Source organism: Benincasa hispida, chromosome 6, assembly GCF_009727055.1.
Source record: "Benincasa hispida cultivar B227 chromosome 6, ASM972705v1, whole genome shotgun sequence".
In the NCBI taxonomy this organism is placed as follows: domain Eukaryota; kingdom Viridiplantae; phylum Streptophyta; class Magnoliopsida; order Cucurbitales; family Cucurbitaceae; genus Benincasa; species Benincasa hispida.
Window position 1 is genome coordinate 25,509,849 of NC_052354.1, and position 23,041 is coordinate 25,532,889.

Genomic DNA, 23,041 nt, shown 5'->3' on the forward strand with positions numbered 1-23,041 from the left:
ATCATTGTGTCACCAGGATAAGTTACCCGATCTTATCTATCTATTACAGATCGTTTAGGTTATCATTTAAACATGATCCACTTGTATGTCTCTACATACATGTTTAAATTACATAAAATAACTTAAGATCTTAATTTATTGGATTAAGTGTATGCTTATAAAATAACAATTATTTTGTCAATAACAATTTGTTTATACAATGTTTACAAACTACAAGAATACAAGAGATATTTAGGACACCCATCCCAACACGCAAACAAAAGTGATGATTGTGACTAAAAACAATGGAAGAGAAGAGGGGATTGAGATAAGTAATCATCAAGCCTTTAATCTTAACGGCAAGCTTCAGTTCATGTTCATAACTTTAAATGGACTTCACCTCTTCGGGAGTTAGCCATATATACCATATCTCTATGATTCATGCTCTAGCTTATCTTGAACGTAAGGTTATATTCATCTCTAAATACACTGCTTACTTGACTTAGTGAGATCCACAATCACCTGCTCTCAAGTAGTTAATTGTCACCATTTGGTTCGATTAGTTAAATAGAACCAAGAGTTGAAGTTAAACATACACTAAGCCAAAAGAACTTTCACTTGTCATTAAGCTCGCTGGAATGATGATTAACTCATCCTAACCCACTAATGATTTAGTTAATCATGGTGAAAGAAATAAAAGTGAAGAATGAAGAAGATGAAGATGAAACTCATGATATACCTTAAATGTGAGTATGAGTTTATTACAAGGTATAATAAAGAAATACAGAGAGAAAATAAGCTGAATAATAAGATAATAAAATGAATGGCATGAGAATCAGTCGCCGACGATAATATCTTGCTTCTTGTCGAGCTGAAGTGGTGGTGTTGCTGCGTAATGAGGTTGATGAGGCGTGTTTGAGGAGATTATGACTTTCTCGAGCCCTTCTTCTCCAGTGGCGGTGGTGAGAGTGGGTGGTTCTCGAGGAAGATCAACTTGGGAAAGAATTATATGTTTTTCCTCACTAAATTGGGTTTGAAAATCTCCATGTGTGTTTGTCTCTTTTAGGCCCAATATATATAGAACTGTGCGGGGGGACCATTTTGCCACTCAAGACTAGAGCAAGCACAACATATAGCTTTTTCATGTTGGTTGTTGTAGTTGTCAGTGGTTTTTATGCGTCTGATGGTTCTCTGCTACAAGTGATTGTTCTACCGCATGATGAATACAACACGCTTTTTCGCCCTCACTTTCATATGTATTCCTGCACATTTAGCTGATTAGTGATGTATATTTTGCAAGCTCTACATTTGAATTTAATGAACACATGGAAGGAAATTTTGCCCTATTTTATTATGATCTCAATACTTTTCTCATCAATAACTCTTGAATATTCTAATTCTAAAAGACAATAACTTGTATAAATACAAGTTATCACTTGCCTAAGCCTATCCAAATTGATTAGTAATGCTAACCGATTGTCCTAACTAACTAATTAGCCAACATGAGTAGATGGATGCTTGTTAAACATTTGAGCTAATTGTATTAAGGCATAGGGATTACGCTAGGTGGGCATCTAAATGGTAATGCGTAATTAGATATTCAATGTGGTTCTCTCTAGGTTGATTACTCAATGCTCACTGAATGGATGCCAAGAAATTCATAAGTTAAACCTAACCATTTGTTGCTACTGATTTATTGACCTATAGATTACAAATTAAGTATAAATCTATAGTGGTAGATCCTAAAACCTAGACTAGTTTGTTAAAAATCCCAAGACAATATGATCAATAACATTCATTCAAGTAGGAAACCAAAAACAACAGTAGAAAACTTTGATTGATAAAGTTTCACAAGTTTAACTTCAAAAGGGAAAAACTCCTAACCCAAGCTAGAATTATTTACCTTAGCCAAAAATCATCCTCCAAATCAATGTAGAAGGAAAATAGTGCATCAATACAACCCAAATTGAGTAAGAACAGAAGAGTACAAAAGAAGAATGAAAATAACAGAGGGAGAATTGAGAAATTCGATTGATGAAAGACCTAGGAGGCTAGGGTTTTATTTATAGAAATTGAACTAGTGCCAAGACACTGCTCACAACACTACAACACTTTGACTTTTGCATTTATAGCACCATACGCAATGCTGTGGTGCTTGCCTTCCTCTTCTACAACATCCCAGGACCACAGTGTGGTGCTATGCCTCATATATACTACTGTGAACGGCGCTACGACAAGTGCTCCAAAGCGCATTGGTGCCAACCTTCTAGGGCAACTTTGCACTCCTTTGTCATGGTTGATGCTTTAAAGCTCAAATTTGGTCCATATTAACCCAGTTTCTATCCTAAAGGTCCATTCTACCTTCTTTGTGCCCGAGACCTGTAAAACCAAGAAATAAACTTATAAAATTAAGGAATGAGCTTGAATTAAATATATATAAATATAAATACATATTATAACAATAATTACGCTTTTATTTTTTAAACCTATTTAACTATTGAAATTCTATTGTTAATTATAATTAAAAGTAAGAGAATGTCAAAAGGTAGAATATGAAAAGCTTTAATATTCAAAGTTTTCTTAATTAATTTCTAAATAATTATAAAATTTATGATTTTATATTTAATTATAATTAATATTGAAATTTCAATTTTTTTAAAATTTATTTACTGCAGTCAATTCATGCCTAATATAACGTCAAAATCATGCATGTTCAAGGCTATTAAAGTCATATAAAACATAAGGTTTGCTATTAAAATTTGACATGCTTTTATCTTTTCTTTTTCTATCATAATTTCTCAAGATAGAGTAGAAACTAACAAGATATAATGCAAATGCTCTACTTCTAACATAGTGTGCTTCACAAATACTAATAATATAAATGAATGGGATAAGCCCGAATCAAACAATACAAATGCATAGTGTCCCAAGATTGAGCGCATACCTGTCACTACTGTACCAAACTTCTCGACCTCCTACCGAGTGGTAGAATGAACATGGACTTGTTGACACTAACGGTTTGAACTCCCTTGATGAGCACTCGAGGGTTGATCCCTACTTCCAACAAACTGAACACTTGGGTATTGTTCAGCAGTATGCCCCTCTTGCTTGCATTTAAAGCATGTCTCTGTGCGAGCCAAATAGCACCTCAATGTCACTTTCCACAAGTCTTACAAATGGGTTTTCTTTCTAAGTTCCTTATGACTCAGTAGCTTACTGCTTGAAGTGTCAGAACGACCTATCTGAATGTTGACCCTTCTATTGAGACTTAGAAGCCTTCTGTTCGCCTTCTTTTTATGTCCTGCAGAGGTCCCTACTCCCAACAACCTCTCGTACTTATTGATGGAATACACAAGCATGCAACGGAAGCAAACAGAATCAATACGCACTCTAATTACATTTAATTTGAGTTCTAAAGCATGCTATTTCAAAGAATTGAAGAGGGTTTCAAGATGAACATACCTTTGATGATTTCTCCCAAATCTAAGCTGCTCTTCGCTCCAAATCAGCTCTAAATTGACAGTGAACCACCAAGAGATCTTCTCCACTATTCTTAGCCTTGAATTTGAGTGGTGGAACTCGAATTGAGTGAATTTAGTGAGGGATATTGAGAGAGTATGAGAGGAAGAAGATGAAGTAGCAGAAAACAAAATTTTCCAGCTCAATCTCTTTTTCGCCCCTTCAATTCAGCAAATTGTGAGAGTTTTATATTTCTTCAACATACAAGCACTCTTCAGCCATCAAATGGCCAACACCTATTTTAATTAAAGGTGGGATTTGTGTATGCTTGTAGGAAGAACACCTCTTACTTGAAGTGTTTGTGGGCAAAACCCACTTAATCCAATTTTCCCAATTTTTCATTTCAAAATTCAATTAATTCAAAAATTAATTAATTAAAAAATGATTTAATTAATTCATAATTAATAAAATCTAAAATATAAAAATCCAATTTCTTAAATTGAATTTAAAATTTGAAATTAATTTGAATCCAAATTCACTCAATTTATTAATTCAAGGTGTTCATGTTTTATGAGCTGGTAAAGGGACCTTATAAACCTATAGGTCATGAGCTCCAACGATTAAGATTAATTGACTAAAAATATTTAGACCAAATTATTAAGTTTTCGTTAATTATCAAGTCACACCACTATAACTCGATAGTTGCACTCTCCTCACTGTAGATATATTTGTGTCCACATGATTTAATCATAACTAGTAAGTCGACCCTTCACAGGTTGTTTGTAATAACGACAGGGTCAATATGTTGTTTTACCTCTGATATTACGTTTTATTCCTTAAGTTCCTACTAATCCTCTAATGAATAGTTAATTTATGATCTAATCCTTAAATCGGATCCCTCTAGGGTCAGTGAAAGGGTGGGCCCCTTGTTCAAGACCTAGATTCAGTACTTAAGAGAACAACTTTTCTTCTATCTCTAAATCGGGTAGGCTTGAATCCTATCTTGCACCCTATATCCATAGCTATCTACTCGGTCTTACCCCTAAAATGGAAGGTTTATTGAGCCGGCGCTGTTAAGCCAATCCTCACTCATTCAAATCTAAGGATAATCCTGAATAGACAGGAGTTCATAGTTAGCTCAGGATTAGGATCAAGTTACCTAGGTCATCTAAGTGAAATAGTCAGTCTTAAATAGAAAATAATGTAATAAAGTAAGAGTGACTTATTTCTTAGTCCGATCTTATGCAAACTCATTGCATAGGATGCCCTCACTCCTCATGTCAATACATGAACAAATTTAGATCACTTCATTTGTAGTATCTTTACAACAACTTGTAACAGATACAGAGTAGACTGCATCCAATAGTGTTACCATAATAAGGCACCAAATCTTAATCATATAGTATAGACTATTTTGGCTATTTACTCGAACTTGATCCATCTCTATGTCTCTACATAACGTTCAAGTATTCATATAATAGCCATGGATCTTAGTTTATTGAATTTAGACTTTATGAATGAAATTAATAAATTCAATATCTTTATTGAATAAATGTTGAATAACATCTTTATTGATAATAGAATATGTTTAATTTTTATAAACTACGAGTTTTAGGACATAAAACCCAACACTTATCTCCCTCATGAGAATCAACACCAATTCTTACGGCTACTCGAAGCACTACGACATAGGTTCTAGGCTTAAGAGTGTGTACCATGCCTCGTAGTTCGCTCCTCTGGTCCTGAATGAACCTTTTCATCCTTGCCGCTTCAATGGCCACTAGCTCAGGGGAAAAATAGGACAATTTGTCAAACTCTTGCCCATACTTCTTCACTGACATAACCTCTTACTTCAAACTCAGAATTTTTTCCTGCATGTTGTATCGTGTGTTGACAGAGAAGTATTTTTCATAGAAGCACTCTTTAAACTGGTCCTACAATGCTAGCCCCTTGCTGATAACCATATCTCTACATTATCTGTCAACATAAAACTTCACATTGGAGTCTTTGGTCCTCTAGGCACTTCATATAACGGAAGATTGTCTCGATGTAGGACTACCACATCTTCACCTTCGTATCAATTACCCATCGAATGTGCGAGGGTTGTATTTTCTTAAATCTCTCAAGTGTTTAGCTTCAAGGGACATGTCCTACACATTTTGGTTCTGGGGCTGGGTTGGTTGCACCTGATCTGGTGGTACTGGTATCTGCTGAGTCTGAATAGTTTAAGCTATTTGCTCTGCACTGCACTTTGGACTAGTTTTCGTATCCTCCCGATCACAGATGATGTAACGACTTCCCCAATCCGTGCTGCCATTGATTCTTCATCATTTTGAACACCAAGTGGGGTCGAAGCTACCGGAACACTCTAACTCCCACTGACTCTATCCTCTTGTGCTTTCGACGTGGAAGGGTCCTGGACTTGAGGATCTTGAATTTGTGGGTCCTGGGCTTGTGGATCCTGAACCGCTTCTTTAACCTTCCTTTTTATTTTGAGTTTTGGTGCCATATCCTAACGTTCACACTGTTGGGTTGTATGTCCTAAAACTCGCAGTTTTTAATTATTAAACTTATTCTATTTTACAATAAAGTTGTTATCGAGGTTTATTCAATAAAGTTGTTATTGAGCATGAAAATTACACTTGTAATAGCCTAAATCCAATAAACTAACGAACCTCTAGTTATAGCATGAATACTTAAACTTTATATAGAGACATAAAAGAGGATCAAGTTTGAGTATATAGCCAAAACAGTCTATAAGTATAAGGATAAGGTTGGGTACCTTATTCTAGAGACACTATGGATGTGGCCTGCTTTGTATATGATATAAATGACGTGATCCAGAAATCGTTCATATAGAGACATGCGAGTGGGAGCATCATATGCAAAAGATGTTTGCACAAGACTGGACATGAAATAGTAACTTTTCTTTATAACACCGTTTACTATTAAAATTGACTATTTTAACTTGATGACCTAAGGTAACTCGATCTCAATCCTAAGCTAACTATGAACTCTTGTTTATTCAGAATTATCCTTTAATCTGCATGGGTGAGAGTGACTCAACATCGCCGCTTAATAAGCCTCCCATTTTAGGGATAAGACAGAGTAGATAGCTGGGGACATAGTCCCGCAAGATGGAATTCACTTCTACCCTCTTTCAGGAACGATAGTAGATAGGTTGTTTCCTTAAGTACTGACTTTTAGTCTTGAACAAAGGGCCCCGCTCTCTCTGTGACTAAAAGGGACTTGGTTTATTGGTAGGACCATAAACCAATTGTTCATTAGTGGATCAGTAGAGACTTAAGGAGCAAGATGTATTAAAGGGGTAAAATGGTAATTTTGACCTAGCTGTGAATACGAACAGCCTATGAAGGATTAACTTACCAATCATGGTTAAATTAGGTGAACAGAAATATATCTACAATGAAGAGAATGCAACTATTGAGCTTTAGTAGAGTGACCTGGTAGTTAATGAATGTTGGTTAATTCAGTTAAAAGGGTTTAGTCAATTAATCTCGGCATGATCTGTAGATCCATTAGGTCTCTCTACTAGCTTGTATATGGATTAAACTTTAGAATAGTATGTTGAAAGAGTTTGAAATGTTCACATTCGGTTTAGAGTTTGGATTATTATATATGATATAATTAACGTTTAATTTTAGAATTAAACCAATTTGGAGAGTTAAAAATATTTAAATATGATCTAAATATTATATATATATATGTGAACTATGATAAATATTTGAATTAGGTATTTTATTAATTTAATATTAGATATTAAATTAATTTTTAATTAATTAATTAAATTATTTATTTATTTAAATTTGAAGTAATTTAGAATTTAGAATTTTAAATTAATTTAAATTAAAGTAAATAAGTAAAATATTCGAAAGTGGGATTATCCCACATTTCTAATTGAATTACACCTAATTATTTTATTATATTGATTAATTGTGTGTCAAATTGTGGTCTAATTAAGTTGCATGCTATTTTTCTATAAATAATAGATTTAATTAAAAAAGGCATACAAAAATCCCATTTTGAAAGAAAAATTTATGTTTTTAATTTTTCAGCACAATTTTTCTTCAACTCACTGCAACAAATATCACATTCGATATCTTTAAAAAAAACGCTATCATAGACTTTCCATAACATTTTCGAAATACTATCGTAACCCATATTATCGAAAGTTCCCAAGTTTCTATAGCGTTTTTTTAATGCAACAAAAAATGCTATAAAAAATCAACTTTTGATGATACATATTTAATGTTATGAAAACGTTTCATAGCGTCGACAAAAAATGTTATAAAAAGTCGTTTATAGTGTTTTTTTTACCATTATAAAAAACACTATAAACGACTTTCTATAGCTTCTTTTATAGTGGTAATTATGCTATAAAAGACTTTTTATAGCGTTTGAGGAATGCTATTGTAGCCGATGTTATTGAAAGTCCCTGACTTTCCATAGCGTTTTTTCAATGCTATAAAAAAAAGTTATAAAATATTCATTTTAGATTACATAATTTTAATGTTCTGGAAAGTTTTCATAGCATTAGAAAATGCTATAATTGACTTTTGAATGCAGTTTTTTACACTCGTAAAAAAAATTGCTAAAAAAAGCCATATTGCATTTTGAATCTCGTCTTGATAGTCGATAATCAAATTGTATATATTTTACCTAACACTTTATACCAGTAATAAATTATTACAAATGAAGTTGTAAAATCAACTATAATCATATAAATCTTTAATATTGTATGCATGTACATTTACATATTTTCAATAATATAAATATCACTCGTAATGGGATGCTTCTATCAATACAACATTCCATAAAAATAACCATATTTTTGTGGGATCGACATGTTGTACAAATTACATTATAATAAAGAGAAAAACAATGTAACCTCAATTTTCTAGTTTTCTCAAGACACGTAAGTATCGTTTAGTCCACACCTTTTTAAAATGATCCATCCATTAGTATTTACATCAAAATATCTAAGAAGTCTCTTATCCCTACTTGCTGCAAAACATATATTTACCAACAAACTCAAAACTCATTCATCAAATGTGACAATATTTTTCTACAATAGAGTGTTGAACATGATATAAAACTAAAATGATAAAATACAAATGAGGGGAAAAAAATACTGCATACAACTAAAGAGACCATATATCAAAGTTCAAAAATAGAGTAATCACATTCACAGCCTTTACCTTTGATTTAAGAAATCTATAATATCAAGGATTTACATAGTTATTTGACATAAACAAGAAGATTGAAGCAGACACTTACTTTAAGGAAAGTATTATATTTTCGTCCTTTCATTGCAGCTAAGTTCAAACTTCACTACAATCATAAGAGTTTTATGTCATAAATTTTGTTCATCCTCACCCTGCAAACAGACAGCTCGTCTTGCTCGTCAAAGGTTTCTATATATTAGCTTAAAGCCTTCTCGTCTTGCTCATCACTACAAGCCTTCTCGTCAAAGGTTTCTACAAACAGACAGCTCGTCTTGCTCGTCATAATACAAGTTTTTTAATCAAGAAAGAAGACTGCAACAAAATTTTGTATCCATTTATTTTAGCTTAAAGCCTTCTCGGTACAAAAGTGTGTTTATGTCATCAGATTTATATCAACAATGATTCAATTCATCCCAAGGATTTGTAGTTAATATTTAATCCTACGAAATGAGTTTTTCTGCTCAAAATCATGAAAAATGAAGAAAAAATAGTTAAAAAATTGCCAAAACATCAACATTATTTTATTACAAAAACTTGAGCAAAAATCTATCAAGGCAATCATAGAACAAGGAAAATTTGGGGTTCTTGCTGTAAAATTGTACCACATCAAACAAAACAACATAGAAACATATAAAAGAAGAAGAAATCAAGTAGCAAATTGATCGTGTGATTTAACTCGAATAACACATTAGTCAATATAGCAAAGAGATCACAATCAAGGTTACTTTAATCAAAAAAGAAGACTAAGAGGTATGTTACGAAATCAACAATTAAAGAACACAAAAAGAAACGTTGAGATAGGAAAGATCGACACACAGATATACATGGTTCGCTAACAGTGTGTTGGATACTATCTACGGGTAGAGGGAGAACAATATTATTAGAGAGAATATTTTTAGAAATTACATCAAAACGGCGCCTCTAAGGTTAGAGAGTTTATATAGCGCACTAATCAAAATCCTAAGGTCATAATCGTAAATAACTACAAATAAATAAATATGTTGAATACAAAATTCAAGGCATTTCAACACGGTAGGGATAAGAAACCTTTCCTCCAACAACCTTCTGAGACATTTCCTATTTTCAAATCACAAATTTGAGTGGGATCATATTTTATTCTAGTTTATTTACTCAGAAATGTTATGACTCTATCCAGCATTGTTATTTGTGTTTTTGAATAATTTTTTAGATTTTGATTTAATGGTTTGGATTTTAGCTTAATTATACGTTGTAATGGTGGGTTAGTATGTGATTGTGGCCACTTGTAATTTTAAACTATGGCAATGCAGGTAGCGTTGGAGTTCATTACAACTCTGCCCAAAAATCATTTATGATTAAATTTTGCTATTTTAGGTAAACAATTTCCCTTATTTTTTTATGTTTGAAAATCTCCTAACTATTTATTTGGATAAACATATATATTGAAACGTGCAAAGTACGTATTAAAATACTAATATATAAAATCATTTGCCAAACAAACTTCTATTTATATATATATATTGACTATTTTTAAAACTTATTCAAACAACCAACAATTTCTTCAATTTCTAAAAATGTGTCTCTAATTTCCCACTCTTCTTTTTTAGACCTTGCCAACCATATTAAACTCCTATATTTAACTTCTATGATACTCACTTTCATATTATAAGTACAGAATCATACATTCTTCACTTCCAACCAGACCTACAACCTTAACATTCTTCCAAAATAACAACAAAACCTTCCCTCTCTCAAGTGAAATTGAAAATGGTGAATAGAAATCAACATTGGGTTGAAATGGCACCTGCAAAAATTGTTCCACACCAAAGATATTCAAAATCTCCCAAATTAGAAACCATCATAGAGGAAGATCCTACGGGCTTTCAAATTTTTCCAAAGAGAATTTTGTTCCTTCTTCCGATTCTTCTCTCTTTCGGACCATATTTTCTTTTGTACAAAAGATTGTAATATCCGTCGGAGTGAGAAAATCATTGATGATCCACAACAAACATGCACGTAGACGAAGGTATAATCTCCACTCATGTAATCATAAATGTTCATACTATTTACTCCACAACTCTTTCGCAACTCCTCGATTAATGACTACAAATATACATTATTTGTTTCTTTAGAGACTTCAATTGAGGTATGGGAAATGACATGAAAAGAAATAGATTGCAGTTTCAAGGTGGCAAATTGTATGAAACAAGCACTGGAAGCCAATTGTTGTTGACAATACGCATATTCCCAAATGAATTGAATTCATTCGAAGGTGATGCCAAGCAAACAGTCGTTGGGTCTTAAGAAGATTGAGGAAACTCTCTATCATAACACAACATCTGTTTCAACATGTACCTCGTTATACCATCTTATTTCATTAGCAATATGAGTCAATGTAAGCAATTGTTTCAATTTCAGTGATAGTGAAAAATGATGTAAAACATTACTGGAATCTTCTTACCCTTTCCACCTTTTTATTTTTTGTACCAAGACTCGCACTCGTCGTATACTACACAACTTTGACAATCAATTAATTCTTATATAATTATATGTACTCATACCTTCTGAACATGGATGGACTCATAAACACGACCTAGCCAAGTTCACACAACTTTCTCGTAGCTCAATCAATTAAAATTAATGAACCAAACATAGATTTGTTATTTTATTTATAAACACATTGATATGCATCAACCTCATTTGAAAGGTCTTAATGCTGTAACTAATTAAGTGATAGAAGAGATTTGGGTCGATGGTTAGTTATTAGGAAGGAATAAACTCGAGAGAGGATTTCCTATTTTAGAACTTCTAGCCTCAGGTTATCGATTTCAATCAATTGTATGTCATTACTCATTGTACTCCCTAAATGAAACAACACCCTAGATAAGTTCGCTCTGAATTGTAATTGTGTGTGATTGAATTTTTGTTATTTTTAATCATTGATAAAAATCATCTTTTGGTTGCCTGAATAAAATTAATGAAGAACTGTGATAACTAAGCTTAGGATAATTGCTCACGCCGGTCCCTGAAGAGATACCTTATTTTGGGATTTATTACTTCAATACGTAAGCTTGCTTTTTACGCTTCAAGTTTTTTGCACCGTTGCCGGGGACCGACAAGAAATTTGTTTTTCCCAAGCTTAATATTGCTAAAAATTGAGTTTATCTTAATTTAGCCGTTTTTGTTTTTGTTTTGTTTTTTTGTTTTTTTGTTTTTGTAGTAGTTGTTGCTCTCGTGTATGCGAAGAAGTCAACAAACTGAACTTGTTCCTTGTGATCAAGAATTTGAACGGACTTTGAGAAATTTAAGAAGGAACGGGAGAGTTGAGTTCGACGTCATGGGAGACCAAGGGGGACCTGTTAGAACTATCAGAGATTATTTCCAACCAGCTGTCCCTACAATCCAGACGGGCATTGCTGAGGCCCCAATTAATACCAATAATTTTGAGTTAAAATTTGGTTTAATTTAGGGGAACTCTACTTGAAGATCCGCATAAGCACATATGCTCTTTCCTGAAAATGAGCGGGGCGGTAAAAATAAACGGTCTATTTTGATGCTATTCGATTGAGATTGTTTCCTTTTTTTTTGTGCAGGACAAGGCGAAAGATTGGCTGGAATCACTTGCAACGGGAAGCATAACCACATGGGATGAGTTGGCCTAAGCCTTTCTGAACAAATTCTTCATTCCTGCAAAAATGAACAGACTGGGAACAGAAATTGGCACATTCAGACAGAGAGAGGACGAGCGATTATTCGAAGCATGGAAGCGCTATAAGGAGTTGCTGTGGAAGTGTTCCCAGTATGGATATCCTGACTGGTCACAAATCCAGTTGTTCAACAATGTGTTGACTAGTACAACAAAATCCATCTTGGATGTTGCTGCAGGTAGCTCAATTTTTGCAAAAACTACTGAGCATTATTGGAGGACATGGCTGCCACGAGCTATAATTGGCCCTCAGAACGGTCCCATCTAGAGTGGCTAGGATTTATGAACTCGACGAGGTAAATGCTTTAAAGGCGCCGATGGCTACTTTGACTAATGCCATTAATTTTTTGGCCACAAGTACTCAACCATCGATTTCATCGATGGTAGCTTGGAATTCACTTACATCATGAGAAGTACTTAACCCTGAGCAGACAAATTATGTGCGCCAAGCGAATTAATTTCAAGGAACCCATCAAAATTCTTATCAGATGAAGCAACCCACTCATTATCACCCAGGTTTGTGCAATCATGAGAATTTTTCATATGCTAACAATAAGAATGTTTTGCAGGCACCTCCAAGAGACAATCTATGGAGGTTTTGCTTGGGGATTTCATAAAGGAGTCGATAAGTAGAACCAATTTCTTGGAGTGCACAGTAACAAGTAATGGGAAAGCTATCCAGAACCTTGAGGTCCAGGTTAACCAGATCGCTGCTACATTGAATATTATGAACAAAGGAGCTTTTCCTAGTTGTACGGAGAAACACCCAAGGGAAGAATGCAAAGCAATAACCTTGAGAAGTGGGAAAATATTGTGCATCCCGTGACAGACCAGATAAGGGAACATGTGGTATTGAGTCCTACAGCTGGTAATCTGAATCAAGAGAAAAAGGGTGATGTTCCCGTATCATCCAAATCAGGGAGTAGTTATGAACCTTCATCTACTGTATTAAATAAAATCCCCTATTCCCAATGCTTTCATAAAAAGAAATTGAGTGATCAATTTGTTAAATTTTTAGATATTTTAAAGAAATTTCACATAAATATTCCTTTTATAGATGCTTTAGAACAAATGCCAGATTATGTGAAGTTCATGAAGGAAATTTTGTCTTCAAAGAAGAAGTTTGAAAAGTATGAGATGGTTAGCTTAAATGAGGAATGCAGTGCTATATTGCAGAAGAAGCTGCCGCAAAAATTGAAGGATCCTAGGAGTTTTACGATCCCCTGCACTATAGAGAATTTGATGGTAAACAAAGCTTTATATGATTTATGAGCTTCAATTAATCTAATGCCTTTATCTTTGTACAGGAAACTGGACATAGGAGAGGTAAAACCGACGACGATATCATTGTAGTTAGCAGATCATTCCCTCACTTACCCTCGTGGTGTAGTAGAGGATGATCTGGTTAAAGTCGGTGATTTCATCTTCGCAGTAGATTTTGTGGTCCTAGATATGGAATAAGACTCTGAAATTCTCATCATCCTTGGAAGGCTATTCCTCGCCATAGGCAAAATATTGATTGATGTATATGATGATAAGCTTACACTTCGGGTGAATGATGAGGAGATGAAGTTCAACATCTTTCGTTCTTCTAAGCCCGAGGATGTTTGAACAGTAAAACCCACCAATCACTTTGAATTAATTTCGAAAAAAAAAAACTAGGATTCAAAACCTAGCACTAATACCAATTGAAAGATGTGTGAACACTCGCACAGAAGTGGATTATGGCCCAATTTTATTTTTTATACAAAAGTGTAAAATTCAGAGGACAGAAACAATGATATGCATTCAAATTACAACATGCTATTTTACAGAGAATAGAGGATATTAGAGGAAATTTACTTACCCTTGAGGATCAATCACTTCATGAAATCCTCTCCCGTCACGAACGGTTCGATTGAACTCCTTCTTCCATGAACTCATGAATACCCAAAGAAAAAAAACACAGCAACCCAATTTGGGCACCACCACTGGATTACCTCTGTATTCTGTATAAAGTGAAAATCCACAAAAGTTTTGTGGGCTTCGTGATAATTTTGGTAGGGAGGGAGGAGATAATTTTTTTTAGAGAAAATTTGCAATGTAATAAAAAAAATTATGGAAGCACCTTCTGATCTCTATGTGAACAAGGAAGAAGACACATCTCTCCAAAAACTACCCACTTCCACGATATCTTTAGAGAACAAGGGGAGATAAATTATTTCCATAACTCCTTCCCTTTAATTAATTTAAATTTAAAAACTTAAAACAAATTTTTAATTTAATTCATATAGCCTATAGTTTATATTATATCATATATATTATAATTTAGAGTTTGATATTCTCTCATTTAACCTACAATATTTAATATGAATCAAGTTCATATTAAATTTAACCTATAATATTTATATCAATCACATTCATATAATTAATATTTAAATTAAATGTAAATATTTATTTTCTTTCAAATAAAATTTTATATTATATGTTTAAATACATTACATTAATTATATAATATATATAATCAATTTCCTCAATTAATTTGAACTGTTCAAATTAATCCAAAATTAATTGGATTCTCATTAATCCCAGTTGAGCTATCGATGAGACCTTATGGATATATATATATTGAAGCTTCAATGGTATTTGATCAATTAATCAAACTTTTTGATTAAGTTAACCAACTTCCATTAACTTTCGATCATTGCACTTTTTTATGTCCATGAGATATAACCAATTAATGTGCGTTGACGCTTCACAAATTGGTACAATTAAGCCAAAATTATCATTTTGTCTTGTAGCTACTATGACCAAACCCTTATCGAGCATTGTTCAAACCCTGTCCAGGGAGCAGTTCCTCTACTTTCTCTATCAGTAGGGAATGAGTGAATTCAAGTTGCGTTCGACATATTGAGTGGACAATATAGGTGTAAAACCCGAACCCTAATTACTTTAAGTAAGAGTGAGTAATGTGATGTCTTCTAATGAGTTGAATGAATCCCTGTCTTAGGATGAATAGAGGATGGAAGCAAGAAGAAATAAGCTCTTGTGTAGCTAAGTGTAAACTTTGAATTCTAAGTTTCCTAAACAAGCATGTTTAGCCAAAGGAATGATGTATTAAATATCTAATAAGTGAAAATCCATGTTATTTATAAAAGTTGAAGAGAAAGGAAAATAAAAACGTATTAAATAAAGAAACTTACTTATTGGCTTGGGCTGGAGGCATTAAATATGAGTTGACGTGGTGGTTAATCCTTGAATTCGGGAGGCGGCAGGAAGGTTAAAAGGAGGTAGAGATTCGAAAGTTTGGTTTCGGCAATTTACATGAGCAAATTTAGTGAAATTGATGCCATTTAAAAGCTGGGAGAATCTAGTTTTCAAGGTTGTCTTGCCGGAGAAAGATTGCAGGAGAAAAAGAACAGAAAGTGATGAAATTACAGAAGAGACAGACTCTCGGGTTAATCAGGGCCTGAGGTGAAGATTGGAAGTTCTAGGCCAAACTATAAGGAATTTTTGGTTAAAATTTTAAGGTTAACTCAATTCTAAATATGTTTGTAGAAGGAAGTTTCTTCAAAAGAGCTCTAGATTTTGAGTTATGAATTTTTGAATTTATAACAGAGAATCTGTGCATAAGCAGATAGCTGCTTGGGAAAAACAAGTAAACAGCTCATATGGAGAAGGAAATCCTCGCTAGAAATTAGGCTGAGTATCGCTGGTTAGTGTGTATCACTGGCATCGCTGGTTAGTGTGTATCGCTGGTATCGCTGGCATTACTGGTAAGTGAGTATCACTAGGAAAGCGTGATCTCGCTCACGAGAAGAATTTCGTTCATGAGGATCTCGCTCATGAGGAGAATCTCGCTAGTAAAACTGTCTTTGATGATGAAAGTTTCATTAGTAAATGAACTATTTGAGGTATTTTGTTAAGAATTCTAAGTAGTTTAACCGGGAATTATGTTCTTTCAGGCCAAAAAGAGGTAGGAGAGGCGTACAACCCGTTAAGAGGCCAACAAGCTGTGAGTGACTATGTGATGACTTACTGTTTTAATGATTTAGAAACTATGAATTCTTGAAGATATTTCTCATGCTAAGTGTTTAAATGAATTGCCAAACAACATATTTGTGAAACTGTTTCTCATGCTAAGTAAAACATGTTTTTCATGGAATTGACATGATTTAAATATGTTATCTTGTCCAAATACTTTCAGTATGTTTAAATACCTCCATTTTTATGTTGAAACAGTATGATGGATGAGCTAGTATGATGATTTGAGCACTAAGCCTTAGTGTTCGACTAAAGGTTTATGACTAGTTATATGACGGATACCGAATGACAATGAGAAGATATCCTTTCAACTAAATGTTTTATGACTAGTTGTATGACGGATACTGAAGGACAATGAAAAGGTGTCCTAAGGATACTGAAGGACAATGAGAAGTTATCCTAGTCAAGTACCTAAGGTATGACAGTACTCAGTTATAACCACGTGCACGTAGGTAATACAACGTCGAGGGATTGAGAAAAAAAGGTTCTCTCCGATTAAGGTTGACATTGAGGGTTAGATCTAATAGTTCACTCTCAACTAAAGATAAAGGTAGTCATATTTTCTTCTAGGCTAGAAGGATAGTTTGGAATTGTTAATGCTTATGAATGTTTATCAACGCATAATGTTACTAATGTATGAGTTTTTCTAAGTATGTTTTCCATATCTAACGTATGCTAATAGTTTTATAAGCTAGTTCAACATGATTGAAGCCAACTTATTTTGCAAAGTATGAAGCATGCATTAGGGTTAAAGCTAAGGTAGTATGAAGCTTGATGTACTATGCTTTAAATACCTAAGATTGTCAAAGTACATGCATTAGTATTCCTAAATATACTGAAAGGGATATTGAAGGTAGGGAAGGTATCCTAAAGAGTTTTCTATGCTATATTTGAGAACTATTCTTTAAATTCTTTTCGAGAACTTGATAGCTTAAGTCAATCGGATACCAAAGGTAAGGATACCTAAGTTGTTGACGGTACATAGAAAACTCCATGAGCGCGTAGACAGGTCTGAATGGGAGGCCGAGGTATGAGTCTCTTAGCCGATAATAGACTTTGGGAGCTAGAGCGATGTATGCTCGTTCTCAACTTAGGATTAATGATGTTAATGGTGGTTTTAAATGTTTTATGTACACGTTTGCTTGATATACTCTAGTTTCAATATTATGTTTTCAAGCTTAAGGTTTTAAGCATGAGATTTATATTTTTATTAAGTCACTCACTGGGCTTCTAGCTCACGTTTTCGAATATTTTTCTTTTTCAGGTAGCAGTCAGTTCCCAAAGGACTATTCTGCTGCTGCTCTGCCACTCAAAGGAACAGGTTGAAGGAAGCTTAATTGAAGACCTGTATTAGTTAGTACACATATGTCTGTCTAGTGACTAGTATTCTTGATGCGGCTCACTAGGTTGTATTATCTATGAAAAAAAAAACAATGCTACGAAACCCTGTGATGTAAATGTGCTAAGCTCTGAGTTATTATGTATGTATTTAGGGTTTGAGTATTATTATAAGGTAAGATAGAAAGTAAGAGCCAGCAAAACGATTGATAACTACTGCAGTCATCATTTCGTCCAGGTTAGGAGGGTAATCTGGTGCGGAGTATGACAATAGGCCACTCTCAGATTCAAATGACCAAGTCGATCAAGTCTCTTCTATTATATAGTGACACTATAAATTTCTCCATATACATGTTCAAGTTAGATTTTATTAAATAAATAAAGTGTTTATAATTTAGGTCATTCAACCCCATATACTTACTTGACCTTCCATACACACGCAGTCCGCCACAAACTAGTTGTTTTTTTTCATCCCATCAAATACAGACCAACTCCACCCTTTTTTCTTTTACGTTTTTTTTTTTAATTTCAATCCATTCTCCTCCTCCTTCAATTTAATTCGATCCTTCCATATTTTTCATCAGACTTCTTTTCCTTTTTTTGGAGTGTCGTAAATCTCCTGAGTAGCTCGGCCAAATCCGGGAGGCTAAACAAGGTGGGGGTAAAAGATTACAAAATCAATGATAATATAGAGATAATTTAAGTTGATTAATTTTAAAAATGTAATCTTAAACTTTTAAAATTGATTCCAAAACCAAAGGTATCCAAATAATTAAATCTTAAATCTAATATATAAAAATAATATCTTTATTCAAATACACCTAGAAAAAGGGGTATGATCTTTCTAAACCCTTCGCGATAATAGGGTCTATCTTGTGCTTGCACGGGTAAAACTGGTAAAATTTTATGAACGTTGGATCCTTTTAGACACATTTCATTAATTTTAAGAGGAAAATTGTCATAAACAACACTTAAAACTTTTAAACTAGTACGCTTCTTGAAAATTCGTTTAAATAGTTTTTTTGGGTCCATCCTGGATGAGACCACCTTAAAGTTTTAATTTTTTTAACTTATCAATTGTTTTGGATCTTGTCTCGCTAATCTTGCCAGATTACATACGGTTAATCTTCCCAAATCTTTCCATAATTAAAAAATCACACTACTAAATATTACACAATTTGAAGAATTTTGAAACGGTAAATCATTTTGAAATTCTTGTAAATAAATATTGGAGGTAAGATTTGCAAAGTTTATATAAGATTTAGTAAAATATTGCAAAGAGGAACTCGAGAAGAAAATAAGAGTTGGTATAAGATTTAGAGAGATGACGTATAATTTGAAAAATTCAACGTGGATCTTGGTGTTAATTTTGGCAAAAACAACACCGAAATTCTATATATTTGGACTTTCTTGGTAAAATTTCGGGCATAATTAACATCAAAATTTGATATATTTGAGTTTTCTCAGTGCACCGAGATTCTATATATATATATATCCCAAATCTTACCCAATTTTGGCAAAATTTGATTTTTCACAAAATTTAAAAATGTTAAATCAATTTGGAAAATTTATTTTGATAATTGAAAAACTAATTTGGAATTGTGAAAATTCATATAATTGTGAAAACAGAAATCATGCTAAATATTTTTAAAATCAGGTAATAATTTGATAAAATCCTATTTAAAAAAAGTATACATATTTGAAAATGGTACTTCGGTACTTCATTTTTAGGCATATTTCACAATCATATTTTATGAAGCCCATTCTGTCAATAGTTGACAGTCCACACCCTACTTCAGCTGGGGCTCTCTTTTCCCATTCTCATCAATCCATCGGTTCTGTTTCTTTTTCCCGCCATTTCAAGCCTTTGCTCTCTCTTTCACACACACTTCTTCTTTCTCTTTGTCCAAAGGCCGAAGAAGATGCTGTGGGTCGACAAGTATCGCCCTAAAACCTTAGACCAGATCACAGTTCACCAAGACGTAGCACAGAATCTTAAGAAATTGGTAACCGAATTTCGCTATTACTTTTTCTTGCATTCATGAATTCACACTTCAATTCGGCGATTTTGATGTGGGTTTTCCGTAAATATTCTCCTAGGTTACCGAACAGGACTGCCTCATTTGCTTTCTATGGCCCCTTCAGTTCCGGAAAAAACCCTAGTCAGTGCCCTCATCCGCAGATGTTCGGAGCCAGTGCGGAGAAAGTATAGCTCTTACTTTTTGTTTTTGTGCTTTTATTCTGGGGAATTGTGTGATTAGTTTGTTTTCTATGACTGTTCTTGTATTTGATCATCTCTTGCCTTTTGGCTGCAGGTGAAGGTGGAGAACAAAACGTGGAAAGTTGATGTAAGTTTCGGTTGTTTAAGCCCATTTGGTACCATTTGATTTTTGAAAATTAAGCATGTTTTTGCTCGATTTCTTACAATGGTAAAAAAGAAAAAAAAAGAATAATGATAAGTTTTAAAAAATGGCTGGGTTTTGAAAAGTTTTGGTAGAGAGTAGATAGTTGAGCAAAAAATTTATAGTGTGAAAGGGTGTGTGTGTGTATAGGCGTTCTTTTAAAATGAAACAAAAAACCAAATGGTAGTGATGTCTCTTTCCAGATGCCTTGGAAAGCAATTGAATTCAGATTGTGGGGATAGAGATTTTTAGTTATCATTTTTTCTGATTACTACTTCTGAATATTGTAGGAATAGCATAAATTTTAATTAGTTGAAGCTGTTTTTTGGCTGTTTATCTCTATATTCTCATCATCTCTTTCTCTCTCTATTTCTACGCCCTTCATTTTTTGTTTTTCTTCTCAGGCTGGAACTAGAACTATCGATATAGAGTTGACCACCTTATCAAGTACAAACCACGTGGAGCTCACTCCCAGCGATACAAAACTAACATCCACAGAAGAGGGTAAGTTGGCAAGGTCTAATGTGAGTCTAGGAGGTTGAGTGTATACTACTTTGAAGGGGCATCTTCCCGTTGATCTATCTTCATGTTATTAAAGGAAAACTCCAATTGAGCAAGGACAAATCCCATTTCTTTGATCTCGATCCACGTATGCATCGTACAAAGATTTCCCAAGGTTCTATTGGTGACTTCTGTTTGGTCGTCAGTTTGTGGATGTGAAGTGGTGCTAAATTTCAAGCTAGTGTCAAACTTCTTTCACAAAGTAGCGCAAAAATGACTAAGGAATTTCACGTCCCTATCTGAGACGATTGATTTAGGTACTCTATGAAAACAAAACTACCTCTCTAAAGAAGATGTTAGCAATATAGACTGCATCACTCGTTTCCTACATGCTAGAAAATAGGCCATTTTGCTGAAACGATCCACTACCACCATGATTGCATCATACCCTTTTTGTGTTTTTGGGTAGATTGATCCACTTATTTTCTGATAAAATAAAATTGAATTTAAAAGAAATTTGATTTAGAATTCGAAATTTTCAAATTCAAATTTATTTTAAATAATTAATTAATAAATTTAATGAATTCAACAATTAATTTTATATCAAAATATTAAAATACACCTGATACAACAATGAATCCCCTATTCATGTAATTAATATTTAAATCACGTTTAAATATTTTTAACTCTCTAGATCCGTTTAGTTCATTTAGTTTAAATGTTTAATTATATCGAATATAATAATCCAAACCTAAACCGAATTTGAACATTTCAAATTCTCTCAACACGCTATTCTAAGGTTTAATCATTTTCAAGTTTGTAAAAAGGACCTAATGGACTTACAGATCATGAGCTCCAAAGATACGAGATTAAATTGGTTAAACTCCTTTCATCGAGTTGATCAATATTCGTTACTACCGAGACACTCCACTATAGCTCAGTAGTTGAACTCTTCTCACTGTATATATTATTTCTGTCCCTTGATTTAAACATAATCAGTAAGTTGTTCATTCTTAGGTCATTCGTATTATAGCTCGGTCAAAAATTACCGTTTTACCTATAATACATCTTGCTTTCCAAGTCTCCGCTGATCTGCTAATGAACAATTAGTTTATGGTCCTACCAATAAACTGAGCTCCTCTTAGCAAATAGAGAGAGCGAGGCCCCTTGTTGAAAACTAGGACTCAGTACTTAAGGGAACAACCTACCTACTAACCCTGAAATGGGTCTGAGTGAATTCAATTTTGCAGGACTATATCCTCAGCTATCTATCTAGTGTCTTACCCCTAAAATGGGAGGCTTATTGAGTGGCAATGTTGAGTCACTCTCACCCATAGCAGATTAAAGGATAATCTCAAATAAAAAGGAGTTCATAGTTAGCTTAGGATTGAGATCGAGAAAACTCATCAAATTGAAATAGTCAGTTTTAACAATATACAGTCGTTGGAAAGAAAAGTGACTCTTTCGTGGTCCGATCATATGTAAATTGCCTCTAGTCGCATGTCTCCACATGAATGGTTTTGAGATCACATTGTTTGTATCAATATACAAAATGAGTTGCATCCATAGTGTCCCCAGGATAAGGTATGTAACCCTATCCATATACTTATAGACTATTTGGGCTTTATACTCAAACTTGATCCTCATTTATGTTTCTACATAAAGTTATTCATGTTCATAGCCATGAGTTTGTTAGTTATTAAATTTAGAAATCTAAAATTGCAATTTACATATTCAAAACAACTTTATTGAATAAACTCAATAATAACTTTATTCCGAATAAAATATATTTAAAGTTTACAAACTGCGAGTGTTAAGACATATAACCCAATAGGTGACTGGACCTTAATCCTGAGTGAGTTGTGAACTCATGTTTATGAGGGAAAATCCTTTGATCTGCATAGGTGAGAGTGGTCAGATTCACTTACTCAATATGTCTACCATTTTAGGGATTTGTTCGAGTAGGGGGCTAGGAACATAACTACAACAAAATAAAATTCACTCCTTTTCGATTTTAGGGTAAGTAGATGAATTGCTCTCTTAAAGGCTGATCTCGGGTCTTGAACAATGAGGCATCTCACCCTCTCACTAGTCAGAAGAGAGTCTATTGTATAGTTGAACTATAACTAATTGTTCATTAGAGGGAGTAGTGGTACTTAGATATAACTACAGGGGTAAAATGGTAATTTAACCCATTTGTAGTTATGAGCGATTCGTGAAGGGTCGACTTACTGTTGATTGGTTATTTAAGGAAAATTTTATATTAATGTGATTAATATAAAGTATAATGTATATTTATACATTATAGTACATAGTTAATTTGATTTATAATTAATACTATATTAAAAAGAGAAAATATTTGAATGAAATTCAAATAAAGATAATGCATATCGATACATTATAATATA

The 23,041-nt window shown here is 33.5% G+C and overlaps 1 long non-coding RNA gene across 1 annotated transcript; it reads left to right on the forward strand.

The window, feature by feature from the left end:
- Positions 1-19,885: 19,885 nt before the first annotated feature.
- Positions 19,886-20,767, forward strand: LOC120080294. The gene is made up of 3 exons (XR_005482459.1): positions 19,886-19,936; positions 20,046-20,078; positions 20,537-20,767. It is a non-coding gene; the product is annotated as an uncharacterized LOC120080294 (long non-coding RNA).
- Positions 20,768-23,041: the final 2,274 nt, after the last annotated feature.